Here is a 20,023-nt window from a genome sequence, read left to right as displayed (position 1 = left end):
GGAAATTACTAAACGTTATTTAAATGGCGCATGGAAGAAATTATGTCCACGGCACGTAAAATGCTTCAAAGGATTTGAAAATGACGATTTATATGAAGAAGTTACACGTAAGATTGTAAAGGATGCAGAGCTGGTTCAGTTGGAGATTGAAGCCAAAGTCCAGGAAGAGTTAATAGTTGAAGAAGAGAAGGAATTATCTAACTAAGAACTTACTGACTTGCAGGCAGCGATAGTGAAAGCAGAAGATGCTGACGAAGCTGAAGATGAACCAAATGAGGAGTCGAGACGCTTCATGACCAGAGAGATGGCAATGTCATTTAGTCAAATTGAATCGGGAATGGCGAGGTTTAAGATGGATCCTGATGGCGAACGATTCTTAAAAGTTAACAGAGGGGTGAATGATATGCTTGCTTGCTACAAAGAAAAAAGTGATGGGTACTGCTACCAAGAACACAGGGTCGTAGTAATTCCTTTTGTTACTGTTCGTCGAGGAGCTCTCTGACTGTCCTACAGGTGTTCAGGATGGCAACTTTTTGGAGTTCCTTGTAGGTGTTCTCTGGGAGACCTATTACTACTAGGCTGCTGTGTAGGGCCTTTGGCATCATACCGGTGGTTGACACGATGATTGGGATGGTCGTTACTTCTTGCATTTGCCACATCTTCTTGACCGCTTGGCTCAGGTTCGTGTACTTCCTAATTTTTTCCTCTTGGGTTTTCTGGACATTGCCAGTGTTGGGCACCGCTATGTCAATCAGGTAGGTAGGCTTTTCCATCTTGTCCACAAGAGTTATGTCCAAGATTGTCTTATCCGTTAGTATGGCACGGGCCCAGTACAGCTTGTGAGTTGGGTTCTCTAGTGACTGGGGTTCGTACCTGTAGTAAGGTTCACTTTCTTAGGTCAACTGGTATTTCCTTGCTAGCTTCTGATGTATTATCCTGGCCACCTATTCATGTCTATGAGTGTACTCAATCTGGGTGATCACCTCGCCTCCCCTGTGATGTGTTGAATCGTTTCTGAGGCCATGTTGCATCATCGATATGTGTCATCTGATATTCTGGGCTCCTTTGCGATGTATTTTCTATAGTTTCTGGTGTTGATGACCTGGTCTTGGATGGCCAGCATGAATACTTCAGTCTCAGGGAAGAGCGTCCCACTTCTGAGCCATTCATTGGAAGCAATGTTATCAATGTGATCTTGATGGAGGTCATTGTAGTGTCTGCCCTGGAGTGTCTTCTTTGCCCATCTTTCTAGCTTCCGTTTCTTGTGCCTTCTGGGCGGGAGGGGGCTTAGGTTGAGTTAGGTATACCATTAATTTATCTTGCTTATGGCCTAGTGGAGCGGTGCTGTGTTGTTCTCGAAGTAATCCTTCAGGTTAACTATCACTGTTTTCTGTTGCTCTATCAGGCCCCTTCCTCCCTCTTTCCAAGCTATTGTTAGTCTCTCAACTGCTAACTTTAGGTGGTGTTGTCAGCTCTTGGTCATAATTGTCCTTGTTTTTTGCATGATATCCTCCAGCTCGGTGATATCGAGCTAGAGGATATCATGCGATTGACCCCAAAGGAGTAGGTTAGTATTGGAGCTGCATAGGTGTTTATGGCTTTAATTGTGTTCCTTCCGTTCAATTTTGCTTTCAGCGGGCTTCTGAGTCTGATGATATTTTTTCGTCTGGGAATTCTTGATTTCTTTGTGCTCTAACTGCTGAGCCTGTATCATCCCTAAAGTATTTGTAGGCCTCTCCTTCTGTCATAGCTTCAATCTCTTTACCAGTCAGCAGCTGGTAGGTTCGGCCGACTAATTTTCCCTGGTTTAGTGTGTGGGTCTTGCATTTGTCTAGAGCAAATTCCATCCTGATGTCCTTGCTGAATTCTTCGGTGATCCGTAGTAGTTGCTGGAGTTTCTTCTCGGTTGTCGTGTAGAGCTTGATGTTATCCATGTACATCAGGTGGGTGAGGGTGTACAGGTTCTTTCTTCCTTCTTTGAGGTTATATCCATACTTGCTGCCGTTAAGCCTGGTGGATAGCAGGTTGAGTGCTAGTCAGAACCACAGTGGGCTCATTCTATTCAATTTCCACATCTTTGTACACACAATTATTTTCAAATATATACAAAACTGACAAAGAAGATATATATACAATTTTGTATACATTAGCATTCTCATTATACATATATAAGATACTATATTATATATTAATTCATGTGTGTGTGTGGGTGTGCGCGTTTTACCTGTATGGAGGGTGGCTCTTAGGCCTAAGCCGATCTCCACCTTGCACTCCTGTGTTGGTGCATAAACTCTGCAAAGCTTTGTGTTTTAGTGTATGATGTGTCGATTGTAACAGTCCACCACGCCACCAGGGAGCAGCGAACACCTAGGCTGCCGCTGCCCACCTCCAGGCACAAGGAGCCGAACCTGGGTCTGCTATCACCTTTTGTGCTTTGTGCACAAAAAACGCACCTACCGGAGATAGGGCAATACCGGTGAGTTCCAGAAATCCCGCTCCCAGGTTTCCCAAACCTGGAAGCCAGCAAAAAAAAATAAAAAAAAAAAACTGAGGAAAAATATCCAAGCCTAAGCAGATACAAGTCAATTTGAAAAACTCCAATAAACTTAGCAAAATAAATATTTACATTTCTACAAGATACTAGAATTTTAACTCTAAATCCTAGAAATACAATTAAATTTACATATCTTACAACAAGTCATTCTATTTATTTTAATGGGATACAAACTTATATATATGTATATATTATCAACTTCTCAGTTGTCAGATTTCTATTCCATTTAAGTCTTTTCTTAAAGAACGATTCTGCAAAGGTCTGAAAAGTGTCAAAGTTTGTTTTGTTCTCAACTACATTCTCCTCAGCTAGACTTGGAACATGATTAAGTAGCAATACTCAATGATCTGTATACTGCGGACAAAATAGTAAAACATGGATCCAATTCTCCATTTGACCACAGGCGCAAAAAATGATCGGGCTCGAAATCTCTGTCGAAAAGTTTGGCTCTCAAAGATCCATGGCCTGTTAACAAATACGTCGTAAACATGCTTGGTGTAAACCATGAAACAGAAGGTTGAGTAGAAGGAAACTCAACATTTTCAATATACTTTTTTGTAACTTCATGATGCACAGACTCATTCCATCTACTTTTCCATATACTAACCACTTCACTCCATAATCTTTTCCGTTCTGTCTTCAAGTTACTAACTGGGTCTGTTGGAAATCCCGTTATAGATACCTGCAGTCCGTTCTTATGTTTATAAATCACGCCATAAGATAAATAAATCTAAAAGCAGTTCTTCTCCAAGGATTTGGAGTTCATTGTCTGATACTTTACGAGGGACATTATTTAGTGCCAGAAGCACTCTTCTTTAAATTGATAGTAGCTTATTCTTGATTTTGACCTTAACGATGTTCTGGTGCGAAATACCTCCTGCATACGAAACTATAGGCAGAAATATTGTTTTATAATTTAGTTTCATGGTCCTTTTATTCAAACCTCAGTCTCTTTTGGAGATTCTTATGACCGAAGCAGTAAAATGTCTAATTTTTTCCTTCAGTTTGGTGACATGAGGGAGGAAGGTTAATTTATCATAGAGGATTATGCCGAGATATTTGTTTTGATGAACATAAGATATCTGTGAACCATTCAGTTGAATTCTTGGTGGTCTTCCATAATTAAAGTGGTTTTTAAATGTCATGAAATTTGTTTTACTGGGAGATATCTTGAGCTTGTTGATTTCTCCCCATGCCACCAAATAATCTAAGATCGATTGAATTTTGTACTCTTAAATCTTATGTGACCTTCCTTCCATCTATAGCAATCACGAGGTCATCAGCGTAGGTCACCTTTAGAGAATCCTCGTATGTTCTCGTGAGCCACTGATCTAATATGGCATTCCAGAGGAGAGGGTCCAACTCCAACCTCTGGGGGAATCCTCTCGAAACCTGGACATTATAAGACTGATGCTTTGCCTTGAACATGAGGTATCTCTCATTAAACTGATGTCTTAGTACCCTGTACACGTAGTTGCTCCGTAGCCAAGTGTTCAGGAGTGGGAGTGCAGTAGCACACGCTCTTTGAGTAGACCGGTGTTTAAGCCCCTGACTGCTGAATACGGTCGATCTGCCAACCCACAAGGTCAATTCTGGACCAGCGTGGCAGATTATGGTCCATTTCCCTCAACATGAATATGAATTGTCGAGGAGGCTTCCATCCTGCAGTGGGTTGCACTTTACCTTTTTTTTTACCCTATACACATAATTATCACATTTAGCCAACTTTAAAGACCTGTGGGCACTCTCCCACCAGAGTGAGTCGAAAGCGCCCTTAAAGTCCACAAAAATTGCCAAACATATTTAGAAGATGAATTCTGGTTAAAGTTAGTCAATGTAACAATAGCAACGTCAGTGGACCTCCCTTTCTTGAAGCCAAACTGACAACTTGAGCTTAATTGGTTTTCCTCAAATTTCTTTAGTATCCTGGGAGCCAGAAGATGTTCGAATAACTTTCCCAAATTAGCAAGCAAGGAAATTGGCCTGTAAGCATGGGGATGGGATGTGTTTTTCCCTGGCTTGTGAAGAATCTTGAGCAATGCCAATTTCCACTGATTTGGAAAGTATCCTTCCAGGAGGCATTTATTCAAGCGATTTAGCAGCACTTGTGGATATAAGTCGAAGAACTTGACGATAACAAGGTTCTCCACAAGGTCAATTCTGGGGCATTTCTTGCTGTTTAGTCTAGCCATGGCAGAACCTAACTCGAACAGACTAAAACACTCAATATCAGTTGAACCCGATACATATTATTGTCAAGACGTATCTAACCTTGCTCCAAAGTGTCCAACTCTGGAATATCTTTAGGGAACAGACTTGACACTATAGATGTACCATAGAGCTCCAGTCCTCCGATTCTGCTCCAATTATTTTTATTGAATTGTACACTTCTCTACAGATTAATTTGTTTCTGGAGATTTTGTAAACTAGTCCCCATGGTTTTGAATTCCCAACCTCTTTGGCAAACCCTTGCCAACAAGCTGTTTTAGCATTAGCTATTTCCTTGTGGTATCTCCTTCGAAGATCTATATAAGATCCTTGTATGCTTGAACATCCTGTTGAGACAGATGTCTGTGTTTTTGGTTTTCCTTCCTTGCGTTCTCAACTTGCGATCTTAAATTTGCAAGAGCTGAGTTCCACCAAGGGACAGGAGTTGTCTTGTTGTTTTCTCTTCGTTGCATAATCCGTGGCAAGATACAACTGGGTTAAACAAAATCAGCAATCTCCTCAGCCTTTACGACCATTTCTGTCGTAAAGACATTAGAGAGAAAATCTTTAAATTTGTTCCATTTAATACTGTTAATGGAAAATCTCCTAAGATCAGTAAGTTGAAGGTTATCGACTCGCTGCCCAGGAAGAAGACCATAAACTATGGCACACTGGTCACTGTTGATTAACTCTGGGACAGCATCCCAATGAGAGATACAACAATCAATTTTGACCTAGGTCAGAGTAATATCAATATTGCTTTCACCGTTGACGGTCGAAAAAGTGTAGGGTTTATTAGGTAAATTTTGAACAGTAAGTCCATGAGAAAAAATAACATCTTCCAGGGCCGAACCACGAGGGTCAGTAAACCCACTATGACACATATTGGATTTTGCCTTTACATCACAGAAATAATCAAGTTTTTTTAGGTAAACTTGTACACAATGTATCTATATTGTGCAAATCCAATTGGAAATCTTCTGATGACGGGCAATAGAGAGAAACAATGAGAAATTTATAAAAGGACTCAGAGTGGGCTCAGAGAAATATTCCTCTTCTGATGGGGATTGGTTTGATTGTGATGTTCTCGACCTTAATGGTGGTACTCCATTTCCCCATTGTTGCTTCTAGGAAGGGTGTCACTATCGGACTGACCTTGTAGATTTTCAGGGTCTCTATTAGACAGCTATGAGGTACAGAGTCGAAGGCCTTGCGGTAATCGATGAGTCTGTGTACAGGTTGCGGTTCTTCTTGTAGACTGGCTCCATAACTGTGTGATCTATGGTTAATTGCTCCTTGTATCCTTTTTTTCTGTTCGACCATTAGGTTCTGACTCTCTAAGTGGTCTGATTTCCTCTTGGTTATGCAGCTGGTCAGGATATTGTACTTCGTTGGGAGGCAGGTGACTGCCTGTATTTTGTCGGGTTTCTTGTGCCTTCGTCATTAGGCTTCATATATGTGACTCCCTCAGTGAGAAACTTTTCTCTGGGTGCCTTATCATTCGAGTGAACTGCTCTGCTAGTGCAAATGAACTTCTTGTACCAGTAGTTCTGGATGTTATCAATTCCTGGGGTTCACCAGTTGTGGGTGTTCCTGATCGACTATTTTACTTCTTCTTCTCGAATCTCCCACTCTCTTGTCTCTTGTACGTCCTTGGTTTTCTTCTGTTCTACTTCTATTCAGTGGGCTCAGCTGTTATGTCTTACTTTACTGCTCCAGATATTTTCCTAGAACTTCTCGATCGTCTTCTTCTCGGGTGGTCCGTTTCCTGTTTTCTCATCTTCTCCCAGTTTCCTGTAGAAGGCTTTTTGATCCTCATCGAAAATTGGGTTGTTTATTTTTTTCTGGGAGCTCTCTTTGTGTCAACTACGCCGATACAAAGAGAGCTCCCATGATTGCAAGGAGGTTCTGCTTCAGTGTGTGTTCAACTATTCTGCTATTCTCTGATTTCTGGTCTCATGTTTGGTGTGGATGCTGTCTCTCTTGAGGTTGCTCTTCACCTTTCCAATCAATTTCTTACTTCTATTACCCTGTTGGTACTTGGATAAAGTGACCTATCTTGATCTTAATTCTTCTATCTTCTGCTGAAGTCTTCTTTCCCAACCTGGTGGTTTATTCTGTTTTTTGTTCTTCTGCTGCTGGTCTCACGTTTCTTTTCCATTAATCTTAATGGCTGCTATGGCACAGTATACGGCTGTGTGGACAGCTTCCAGCACTGCACAATTTTTGTCAAGATAATGTGGTATTATTTGCCGATTGAGGTGGTCTGTTACTCTCCACAGGATTTTATTTGGCCTCTGCTTAGTTATCATGCGGGGTCCATTCCTTCAAATTTTGTTAGGGCCTTCTTCCACTCGTCTTCTATTCTGGGTATCATGACTTCGTCTCTTTCCACTTCAGCTGCTCTGGGTTGAATTTCTTCTTGCTCTTCCTCCTTAGTTCTGTAGTATGCTGTTCCTCCCCTAGTTCCATATTGATCATGTTTGTAGTTGATCGCTCACATCCTGCTTCCTTTTTTCCAAGATGGCAGGAGCTATTAGGTTCTTCGTGACGATGGTCCTTCTTTGGTCCGCTAATCGCTGTTCGGTGACCTAACTATCTGGGAATTGTTCTAACCACTTGGTATGTTGTCACGATCTGTACATTGTCATATCGGTGTCTAGCCTGGTTATTTCATAGTATGTTATCATGATGGATGTATGTATTAATTTCAATACTCCACTTCATGCGTTGGCATCTTCTTCCTTCCTGGGTGGTCACTAGCACAGTTGTGCAGGAAACACTTCCATTTGGTGGGGCTAGATGGTCTTGCCCTTCTCTTTTTGGTAGCCATACAGGGGGAGAGTGATACTTGCTCTACTGTCTTGCTCGGGAGAATGTCTCAAATTTTTCGAACTGACTCCTCTGCCTAAGACCTGAATGCGAGTGACTTTTTTCTGTGCCACACTCGATGCGGTGTTTAATTATTAAAATTATTATTTTAGGGTTGGCCGTAATTAAATACATTAACCCGTATTTGTGTCTGTAAATTGCGTATGTTCTATGGTTGATTTGCCTATTTTGCTGGACGAAAAAACCCCAGTTACTGGATAGAAAAACCTTGCTATCTATGCCTGAGTCAATGCGGTATGGTTAATATTTCTCTGCGACATCATCCATTTATGGAGTTGGAACTGTTTAGCTTTGGCTTATGTCCAGTGGGTTTTTTCGTTCTCGCGAGTGACACCAGATGGTACCACTATCTGCCACAGCCGTCACTCCGACCTTGGAGAAGGTAAGTCTAATGGAATAACTTTCGCGATGTATTTATTATTATTATTATTATTATTATTATTATTATTATTATTATATCGATCTCCCAGCGTAATAGAGCCGCGTTCGCTTCCACCAAGGTGGGATTTGAGCGCGGTTCATCAGGCTGTTAGTCCAGTGCTTTAACCACTGGGTCATCGCACCCCTTTTATTATTATTATTATTAGCTACATGATGCAAGGAAGCCTGAGGCTTATGCTGCACCAGTCAAAAAAAAAAAAGAGAAAAATTCCCGAGTTAACCTCAGAGAGAGTGAGTGAGAGAGAGAGAGAGAGAGAGAAGAATGTTGATATTTAGCTCAGGACCCTGGGTGTGCCAACTCCATACTCACCAGACGTGAGCCCCTGGAGTTAAACATCTAACACACCTATGCCTTCTAAGTGGAAATGAATTAGTGTACTCATTGCAACACTATCATCACGATCATGCATGTGCTTGTTTAATGTCCAAGATAGAAGTGCAACTTTATTAACCATTTCAAACTTAAAAGAATCTTTGACAGTGCAACATATCATTGGAAACAAAGCCGATATCAATGAATTCTTCACTTTCTTGAAAAAGATGAATATGTTCTCCCATTTTTAATATAGACATTGACGCAATGTGCTGTTTGCTGCCTTTGAGCTGTAAATTTCCAAGAAGAAGAAGACTGATTATGTGAGATACTTATTTCATTCTGTATTAATGACGTGGGTTTAATAACTTTAAATGGTGCATGGTTGTTTCGTCATTTTGGTGTGGCAATTGACCCTGGAACGAGAATACGGAATGGATGAGTGTTAAGTACAAGCTCGACGCTTTCCATCACTATGTTATCATTCCATACTTTTATTTTTTGTGTATGTAGATACTTTAAGTAGTTTCTATCGTTATGTGTGGTATTTATGGTGCTCCCTGAAAAGTGTGAATAAGCAGAAAATTGTGTTTAATAATGAAATTTGTAAAGCGAACCTGTTTGTCACTTGTTTCTCACTATGTTATCTTCGGGAAGCTGTTTTTCTACATTACTCGCTCTTACATAAATGAGGTAGGTTGACAGGTGCTGTGTTCACTGATTTCATTGTAAACTGTACCATAGATTTTCGCCTGACGCTTTTCATATGCCTTGTTGTCTGTTTAATTAACTTATACGTTTTGTGATGATTTTTCCTAAACCTTGAAAGGCAAACAAAACAAGTACGAAATAAATTCATGTTTATTCGTTACTTCTTTATTCCGCTTGTCAAATGACTTATTTATAGTTAATGGGATTTTCGTAACTGATTTCTCTAATTATAATTCTTAGCTTGAGATATGTTATGATTACTCGCCGTTAATCAAAACTGGACGCAAACCACTTGCCAATCAGAATGATTCAGTGAAACATTTCATATACAAAAAACTTATTAGTATTATACTAATATTAGGCGTTATTACGTTAGATCGGATTTATTGCATACTAATATACTTAAAATTCGAGCCAAAATTTGTACTTAAAAACGCCAGCAAAGCGAAATTTTATCATAAGATAATATATGGGTTTGTTTGAAAGCTTTTATTTCCTTTTAGTCGTTTGTTTTCTGTGGATGTAATGTTTGTTTATATCGAAATTAAGACATACTTAGATCTGCAGTTCACATTTCATAAGCAACAAAAATTGACAGGTAGAATACTAAATTTTACACCCCCCTCTCCTCCCCAAAAAAATAGATGAATAACAAACAACAGCATCATATGACATTATTCTGGTACTGCAAAAGTAAGTGGCATTTGTGTTTGGTAATGGTAATTAGACCCATCTTAAATCTGCATAGACATACAGATTTAAGATACATATAGTCATGATAAGAAAATCATGAAATTTTTCTCTTTTACAGAAATTGTATTCTAAAACAGTACACCCAGTAGACATGAGTTTTCATTGTAATATTGAGTTACTCTGGGGTGACAAAGGCATTGGAAAAACAAAAATCAAAACAGATTACTGGCCAAAGGGCTGTGATGAATGTAATGAACAACCATACAGGCAAATAGAGTGGGCTAGAAAATAAGAATGTCTTATCATGTGGGAGTTAAAGAAATTAAAATTTTCATAAATTCCAGTCAATATCCTTCTCAGATATTGATTGTAACTTGTGGGTTGGTAGTTGACTTGGCAGCAAAACATTCTTGTTTTGCTGCCAAGAATGTTTGGATTTCTACTTTCTATGTTAATACAAAAGAGAAGCATCAAACAAAAGCAATATTCTTGATTTGATTGTCATCAGTGATTCATTATGCATTAAAAATCTTCAGTTAAAGGAACCACTAGGTGACAGTGATCTTAATCTATTGATGTGGAACTTATTCAAAGAATTAACTGTTCAGGGTATAGTAAAGAGATTTTGTTTATATTGGTGTTAAGACATTTTTGAAATTCTTTACAGTGGGCTTGCCAATGGGAAGTAATTCCATAAGCTGCAAAAGTATATTCTTACTAAGATATACTGTCCTGGACCACAATGACAACAATTTAGACCACAATGGATATCAGATGAGCTACTCCTCAAATACCATTGCTGTACCAGTGAAGCTACTTTCTGCCACCTATATTTCCATATCCAATGACGTTATGTAATCTTTTGCTGTAGTTACCAGGTGAGCAGGAGCAGCAGTGCGCAGCACATGCTTCTTGATTAGACCGGGGTTGTTCGAGTCCGTGACCACCAAATACGGAGGATGCAGAAAGGTCAGGGAATAACCACTGCATATACCTGGAGCAATATGGCCTTAGTTGCTAATGCTCCTAAAAACCAAATAACAAATAAACAAGCTGTAATTACTTCGGTACACAGTGCTGATCAGTGGGTTATAGGATACATGGATAATCCTGTGTTCAGAGTTTCCCACTTAATTCATTAGGGGAATCTTTGAAATCATATTTGAGTATGGGAAAAGATTTCGTCCATGATCAGAGAGTTACTTCTCAGAAGTCTGTACTTGGAAAATTTTTAGTATTGGTCTTTTTTACAGGATACATCAAATTATTCATCTTCATTGAAAAGAGTTTTCAGTAGGGTAACCTTATGTTAATCTTGCTCCACGGGTTGAATCAAGGTTTAGACATTGTGGAGGGGTAAAGAGTTGAATATGAGACCATTATTTGATAACAGAATGCAAGTATTAGGATGAGGATGGGCATTATCTGTTTCCTAGAAAAGACTGAGCTTCAGGAACAAATTTTTTGTTCTTCAAGCTCAGTCTTTATCTGTCATTTGTTAAAATCTCCTTTCTGTTCACCTGTGCTTCCTGCTTGTTGTAATAATAGGCAAAGGATGTTGTCTTCATTTTGCTAAATCAGTGTTTATTTCCAATTGCAACAGTTATTGATTTGTGATTTCCAGCAGTATTTCTGCAATACATGACTGTAATGTGATGTGATAATTGATGACAATAATGTGTTAGTATAATTCATGATAATAATTTAATGCTAATGCATCACTCTGGGGAGATTCCGTTGGATTGGAAAAGTGCCAATGTATCTCCCACACATAACGGTGGCTCCAAGAGTAAAGTGGGAAATTATCGACCTGTCAGTCTGACTTCAGTGGTAGGGAAAATCATGGAGGCAATGATCAAGGTTGGAATTCAGGTTCATTTGGATCGAATTGAAATTCTCAAGGATACTCAGCATGGTTTTGTAAAGGAAAAATCATGTGTAACAAATCTGGTTCGCTATTTTGAAAATGTCACTCACGAGCTGGATTTAGGAAATAATTTTGACATTGTTTATTTAGATTTCTTTAGCTTCTTTAGCTTTTGACTCAGTCCCACATGAGCGGTTGCTTTATAAGCTGGAACAGGTTGGAATCACTGGGAAAATTCTTAGATGGATAGAAGGATGGCTTCAGGGCAGGAGGCAGAGGGTTGTGATAAATGGCTATTCCTCAGATTGGGTTGATGTAAGAAGTGGGGTTCCCCAAGGATCAGTATTAGGACCACTGTTGTTTTTAATTTTCATAAACGACATTGATGAAGGGATAGAGGGCGTGATGTCTAAATTTGCAGATGATGTTAAAATTGGTAGAGTAGTTAATGATCACTGTCAAGCTGAGCTTCTTCAGAGAGACCTAGATAGACTTCAGGAATGGTCAAAAAAATGGCAGCTATGCTTTAACCCAACAAAGTGTAAGGTATACTAATACTAATAATACTAATACTAATACTAATAGTATTACATCTGGGAAACAGTAATCCCAAAATAACTTATTCACTTGGTGGAGTTCAACTAAACCCAGTACTGGAGGAAAGGGACTTGGGTGTTACGATACGGTCAGACATGAAATTCTCTGAGCATTGTAAACAGGTTGCAAGGAAGGCCCATGGTGTCCTATCGATGATCTATCGAACTTTTGCAAGTAGAGATAGGGACGTGATAATCCCATTATATAAGGCTTTTGTTAGACCACACTTGGAATACTGTGTTCAAGTATGGAGACCGCACCTAAAGAAAGACATCGAGCTTCTTGAAAGGGTGCAAAGACGTGTAACTCGCCTGGTGAGATCGACAAAAGGGCGTCATTATGAAGAAAGACTTCGAATATGTGGGTTGCTGAGTGTGGGAACTAGACACCTTAGAGGAGATTTGATTGAGGTGTTTAAGGCTCTGAGAGTCATCAGTAAAATGAATGAGGACGAAATTTTCAAGATTATAAATGATGCTAGAACTAGGGGACAAATTCAAGTTACGGGGGGGAAATGTTTAGATTGGACTGCAGGAAGTTTTATTTTAGCCAGCGAGTTATAAATTACTGGAATAAGTTGCCTACATGGGTGGTAGAGGCTGACAGTTTGGGGAAATTCAAAGTCATCTGGATAGTACCTTCGGGTGAGGGAAGCGCATAGGATGATAGGTTTAATTTCCTTTTCTTTTATTAATTATTATTATTATTATTTATTTATTTTTTATATCATTGTTTCGGGGTTTTTTTTTTTTTGGCTGGTGCAGCATAATTTTTGCACCATGCGGCCATTACTAATACTAATACATGAGTTATACCCCAAGGTATGACTTTCTTATATACTTGAGTGTGCATTGATTGGTAGGCATTTTTACTATAACTCAGATTCATTATTATTGTAAATTGGTAAAGGTGTCAAGATGCCTTCAAACTTCAATTTCTCAAATTCAGAACAAAAAGCTGATATGCCCTTCCTGAATAACAGTTTTACAAATACTCTATCATTGCTTAAATTAGGTCAGGAACGGTGTCACTTTTCTTCCAAACAGCTTCTCACTCTGTATAAATCTAAATGGAATAAACTTGTCTTCTCGCCACATATTTTTGTCCTTTTTTAATGAAAACCACAAATATGAAAGTTATTAGAACCTTATGTATTTGGGGTTTTACTTAGTAATTAGTAACGTGCATAGGTTGAAGGTTGAGAAGATGAAAGAAGATATTTATTAACATTAATATTAGACTTGAATTTCTATAGATTTTAATTTTCGGGAAATACTTGTGAAGGGAAGTTGTTCCAGAAAACAGAAGTTGAAGGAATAAATGAGGAAGAAGAAAAGTTGGTTCTAAGAGTTTGAAGTTGGACAGCAAAATAATGCTGACTGGTTGTAGCATGTGTTTGGACTGGTTTTGAAGAGAGAGAGTGGCAATTATAGAAGCCAAATTAAAAAAACAGTGCCCATGAAAGTATTTATACAAAAGGCGTGCAACAGAACATCTATGAGACAGAGAGTGGAGAGATTTGTTAGAGATGGGTCATTGATTAACCAAACTGCCCTCTTTTGAATGGAGTTGAGGAGCCTGAGAAGGGGTTTTGGAGGCACCACCTGAGATAAAGGAACAATATTCCATTGTAGGGTGGAATTGAGATTTATACAGAGTGAGTAGTTGTTTGGAAGAAGAGTGACACCATGAACGAAAGAGAAAACACATTTTTTTGGATGCGGAGAAAGCAATATTTGTGATGTGCCAAGAGAGATTAAAAGTTAGGGTTATCTCTAACAGAGATATGTAATTTTGTCTAGAAATCTGAGTGTCGTCGAAGGTAAGCATATGAGAAGAAGAATCCTTTTTTGTGATGTGGAAGATAGGACTGAATTTTAGAAGGATTGAAATTAACTAAGTTGTCCTTGTCACACTGGAGGATTACTTGGAGATCAGCATTTAAGGAATTGGTAGTAGATATTCAAGAAGTTGAAGCTGTTTGTGCAGTCATCGTTTCTCAAAGTGGAAGATGGAATGCAGTATGCCATCATCAGCAAACAGATAGGATTTTCAGTCAGTGGAAAGGAGATCATTAAGATACAATAGGAAAAGAGCGGGAGAAAGAACTGAACCGTGGATGAAACACCAGCATTAGTGGACAAATTAGAAGCAGAGAGCATCTGCAGTGAGTGGTCATTGAGAAAATTGGCTACTGAATTACAGAAAACAGTGGGCAAACTAAACGGTGAAAGCTTATTTAGATCTTTATGCCAAACACGATCAGAAGTTTTTGAAATGTCATGAGCAACAGCTTGAGTTTCACCAAACTTTTCACCAAATTCATATTAAATTTGTCCATGGATGGGGTAACATTATCTTGTATATCATCAATTAATTGACACTGATGGAATCCATATCTGGATCATTGATCAGATGGAAGGTTTCTAAATAGTTTAGGAATTTGAAATTAATGGATCAGGATCTGTAGCTTTCTTGGTGACAAGATTGTTCAAAATTCTTCAGACATCCTTTTGATGGAAGACCTCAGGAGGCATTGAGCGGAGGGTATGGGAAATGGTAGGTTGTGGTTTACCAAGATTGTCAAGTCAGGTATTAGAAGAAAAGTAGTAGGATGCAAGCAGATCAGCCTTATGTTTAGCTTAGGTGGCATCAGGTTTTAATAGAGGAAGTGTGTACAGATGGGCAAAGGTTGCCGACAATAGCATCAAGAGAATAGAATGCTTAGCTTCCATTAGCATTAGTATAGGCATATGATGCAAGAAAGCAAGCTTATACAGCATCAGCCAAAAATAAAAAACCTTTCCCGTTTCACCATTCCATACACATATGAAGAAAATTTTAAAGGGGTGCCAAATTGCAATTGGCACCCAGGCACCACATACCCTAGGAACGCTCCTGCTTATACACCTTAATCAGATTACCTCCCAGGTGCCTAGTCTCCAGACACTGTAATTTTCAGAACTTAACCTTTCTTCGTAAGAGCAACCCTTAGTTCCATTCACCAATCTCGTTGCCCTTCTCTGTACTCGTTTCAGTTGCTCTACATCCTTCTTAAAATGAGGCCTCCAGACCTGTATACAGTACTCAAGGTGTAGCCTGACCATTGCATTATACAAGGGGATAATCACTTCCTTATTCCTTCTAGAAAAATTCCTGTATATTATTGACAAGACACTGTGACACTCTTACTGCCTGTCTGTGCTGCTCAGAAAACATTGATGTTTTCTGAGCAGCACAGATAGGCAGCAAGATTTGACTGCACAGAGCTGACTGCACAATTACCTGCATGTCTTTTTTCGTTCCCTGTCATCCTGTGTAGTATCACACAGTTGATATGTTACACTAGGGTTTTTGAAGGCACCACCTCAGATAAAGGAACAGTATTCCATTGTAGGGTGGAATTGAGATTTATACAGAGTGAGTAGCTGTTTGGAAGAAAAGTGACACCATGAATGAAAGAGAAAACACATTTTTTTTTAGATGTGGAGAAAGAAATATTTGTGAGGTGCTTATGCCAAAGCTTTTCTGCTACCCATATGGAGTACTTTATATTTGTCAGTGTTATAAACTTCAGTTGCCACCTCTCAGCCCATCTGCTCAACTTTTATCCTTACACAAATAATTTCACTAACACAATTTCTCCTCCACTTTGCTCTGAGTTATTACAAAATCATCTAGCTCCCTGCCAGAGTTAGCATTAGTAGAGGCATTTGATGCAAGAAAGCAAGCTTATGCAGCATCAGCCAAAAAAAAAAAAAAAAAAAAACCCACTTCCACTTCACCCCTCTGTTCATTCAAAATACCTGTCCAGCTGAGTCTTAAACTTATTTAGGCTATCAACTTCCACGACAAGGGATGCAAGTCTGTTCCACCAACCAACCACCCGCTGGCTAAAGGCAAATTTCCGCACGTCTATCCTACATCTGTCTTTCCTCAATTTGAATTTATGCCCTCTCAGGTGATTATTCTGAGCAAGAGGAAGAATCCCATCAGCATTGAGCATGCTCAAACCATTCAAGGCTTTATACACCTCTATCAGATCACCTCGCTGGTGCCTAGTCTCCAGACACTGTAATTTGCAAAACCGAAGCCTTTCTTCGTAAGAGCACCTCTTTGTTCCATTCACTAATCTTGTTGCTCTTCTCTGTACTTGTTCCAGCAGCTCTACATCCTTCTTGAAATGAGGCCTCCAGACCTGCATACAGTACTCCAGGTGTGGTCCGACCATTGCCTTATACAAGGGAATAATCACCTCCTTATCATTGACAATACACCATGAGCTACTCTTGCAGCCCATCTGCACTGCTCAGAGAACTTCATATCTGCCTGCACAACCACCCCCAGGTCCCTTTCATTCTCTACCACTGTCAGTGTAGTACCACAGAGTTGATACGTTGCTCTGGGGTTGCTGTTTCCCATGTGTAGTACTTTACATTTGTCAAAGTTAAACTTCATTTGCCACCTCTCAGCCCATCTGCTCAACCTTTCCAGATCCTGTTGCAGCAGCATAGTGTCAGTAGTGTCCTCGACAACCCTGCCTGCCTTTGTATCGTCTGCAAACTTCGACATTAAGCTTCATATACCATCATCAATATCATTTATGAATACAGAAAACAATAATGGACCCAACACTGAGCCCTGAGGGACTCCAATAATAACATTAGTCCACGACGAGCAGTGTCCATTGATTACCACTCTCTGTCTTCTCCCCCTCAGCCACCCCTTTATCCACAGCAGCAATTTGCCTCCAATGTCACACTGCTCCAATTTGTGCAGCAGTCTTCCATGTGCAACAGTATCAAAAGCCTTTCTAAGATCCAAGTATATAATATCAAAGTTATTCCCTGCATCCAGTTCCTTTGTGACTGCATCATAGTATCCAATCAAATTGGTCAGGCAAGACTTCCCCCTTAACAAAACCATGCTGTGTCCGAGCTATAACTGAAGTCTTGTCTAAATGATCCTGCAGTGCTTCTTTAACTAGTGCCTCCATTAATTTTCCTGGAACAGAAGTTAAACTCACAGGTCTATAATTACTTGTGTCAGCCTTTGATCCTCCTTTGTGAATTGGGGTCACATTTGCACATTTCCAGTCTATGGGTACCTCCCCTGAGTCCAAGGAAGCTCTCATAATTATGGCTAAGGGTTTGCTTACTTCCTCTGCTGCCTCCTTTAATATAACTGGATAGATCCCATCTACCCTGGGTGCCTTTCTTGTGTTTATCTTCAACAATTTCTCCTCCACTTTACTCTCAGTTATTACAAGATTCTCTAGCTTATTGCTAGAGTTGAATATACCCCTGTCTTTCCCCTCACTAAATAACTCCTCATGTGTGAATGTCGATGCAAAATATTCATTTAGTTTGTTAGCTACCTGAGCAGGATCATCAACAGTTGACCCATCGATATCAAGTGGACCAATCTGATTCATCCCCTTCCTTCTAGAGTTTACATAAGTAAAGAATTCTTTGCTGTTTTTCTTTGCATCCCTTGCCAAAGATTTCTCGTAATCTGCCTTCGCCTGCCTAACCTCCTTTGTAACTTGGTTACAGATCAACTTGTATCTATCATAGGCTTCTGTGTCGTGTGTTAATTTGTATGTATCCCATGCATGTTTCTTCTCTGCCATATGCCTCATCAGTTCATCTGACATCCATTTAGGCCTAAACCTTGAACAATATTTCTTGGTTGGTATGTAAAGCCTAGTAGCTTCCAAGATAAGTTCTTTGAATGCTTCCCATTTTGCATTTGCTGTTGGTAACATCATCAGTTGGTCCCACTGTATAGAATTTAAATACTGTCTCAGTCCATCGTAGTCGCCTTTACGAAAGCAATAACCCTTCCCTTTACCCCTAATGGTAGTTACCTCTTTGAGTAAATCCCACTTCAGCACACTGTGATCACTGCCACCTAGTGGTTCATTTATCTGCAGATTCTTAATGCATGAAGAATCACTGCTGATAATCAAATCAAGAGTATTCCTCCCTCTAGTTGCCTCCCGAACATGCTGATGTAGAAAACAATCATCCAATAAATCCACAAAAGCCTTGCTAGTGTGTGAGTGACCAGCCCCCAAATTCCAGTCAATATCTGGGAAATTAAAATCTCCCATTATAAGACTCTCTGATTTACTGGCCCACTCTATTTCCCTGTACAGTTTCTTATTATACTCATCAGAGTCATTAGGCCTATAGCACACTCCTACTCTCAATTTTGATCTCCCAATGCTTATGTCACACCAAACTGACTCGACACTGCACTGTCCAGCGATGTCCACTGGCTTCACTTCCTTGGATTTTATGTATTTCTTAACTAATAGCGTAACCCCTCCTCCCTTCCTATCCAGTCTATCCTTTCTGTAGACGTTGTACTCCCCAAATTCCAGTTCTGCATTCCTTATATCTGTGTGACACCACGTCTCTGATATCCCAACAATATCTGCCTTTGATGTTTTGAGCAATACCTCAAATTCATAAAATTTATTTACTAAACTCCTAGCATTGGTGTACACGCAAGTATACATGCACCTATTTCTATTCTTAGCTACCCTAACACAACCCATGTGTTTACTTGTACCGCAATGACTCCCAGCAGTCTCTTAAATATCCTGCATCTTGTTTTTCAGGCTTCTGCTCATTCCAATAGAAGCAGTGCAAGAATCTCTTTCACCTCTGCCAGTGGCTACTGTTAATCTATTCGAGTTTTTTAATAAACTTCTGACATTCTCCTCCCTGAATGACTCCTCATGTGTGACTATAGATGCAAAATATTCATTCAGTTTGTCAGTTACCAGAGGGGGATCATCAACAGTTAAACCATCGATATCGAGTGGACCAAGCTGATTGATCCCCCTCTAGAGTTTACATAAGTAAAGAACTCTTTGCTGTTTTTCTTTGCATCCTTTGCCAAGCATTTCTCATAATCTGCCTTCGCCTGCCTAACCTTCTTTGTGACTGGATTAGAGACCAGCTTATGGCTATCATAGGCTTTTGTGTCACGTGATAATTTATATGCATCCCGTGCATTTTTCTTCTCCGCTACAAATCTCATTAGTTCATCTGCCATCCATTTAGCCCTAAACCTTGAAGAACAGAGTTGGTATGAAAAGCTTAGTAGTTTTCGAGATTAATTCTTTGAATGCTTCCCATTTAGAATTTGCTGTTGGTAACATCATCTGTTGGTCTTACTGTATAGAATTTAAAAACTATCTCATACCACCATAGTCACCTTTACAAAGGCAAAAGCCCTTCCCTTTTCCTCTGATGGTAGTTACATCTTGCTACCAGGATGTCTAAAATGCTGATAGAACTGATATTTGGGTAACACTCAAAAGTTGAGTAGATCAAATTTTGACAAAATGCAGTCGTTCTGTGAAAATCAAATCCTCTCCTTGCCCTTCATTATGGTTGGACTGTTAATAACCCTGGGTATAACCCCCTATGTGCAAGTCCTGAAATACGGAACTCAGTATACTGCAAGTGAACACCCAGATGTGTACAAACATAAGCAGGGGTCAGGGTGTGGCATCCCTACCCTAAACAGAAATGTTGTCCTCTGTGTTACCATGCAGTACTAGGTGGTAGATGATTCATAAACCAGTGCAATATCACAACTTTGCTTATTACATGCTTGAAGTGATGAAACACATTCTCCAGAGTGATCACTGACACTTACAGTTTCCTTTATCTGCAGATTTTTAATGCATTAAGGATCACGGCCTCCGTAGCCGAGTGGGCAGGAGTTG

At 39.6% G+C, this 20,023-nt stretch overlaps 1 protein-coding gene across 3 annotated transcripts in view; it reads left to right on the top strand.

The window, feature by feature from the left end:
* Positions 1-8,848: 8,848 nt before the first annotated feature.
* The window catches only part of bchs (WD repeat and FYVE domain containing 3 bchs), a 1,877,108-nt gene continuing 1,865,933 nt past the window's right edge, over positions 8,849-20,023 (top strand). For all 3 annotated transcript variants that reach the window (XM_090389621.1, XM_090389619.1, XM_090389620.1), the window contains exon 1: positions 8,849-9,101. The gene's annotated coding sequence lies outside the window, so the exon portion shown is untranslated. The remainder of the gene's footprint in view (positions 9,102-20,023) is intronic.

This window comes from Mastigoproctus giganteus, chromosome 2 (genome assembly GCF_048544385.1).
Source record: "Mastigoproctus giganteus isolate SK-2022 chromosome 2, ASM4854438v1, whole genome shotgun sequence".
In the NCBI taxonomy this organism is placed as follows: Eukaryota; Metazoa; Arthropoda; class Arachnida; order Uropygi; family Thelyphonidae; genus Mastigoproctus; species Mastigoproctus giganteus.
The sequence above is the reverse complement of the archived record's forward strand: the minus strand, read 5'-3'. Positions and strand labels throughout refer to the sequence as shown.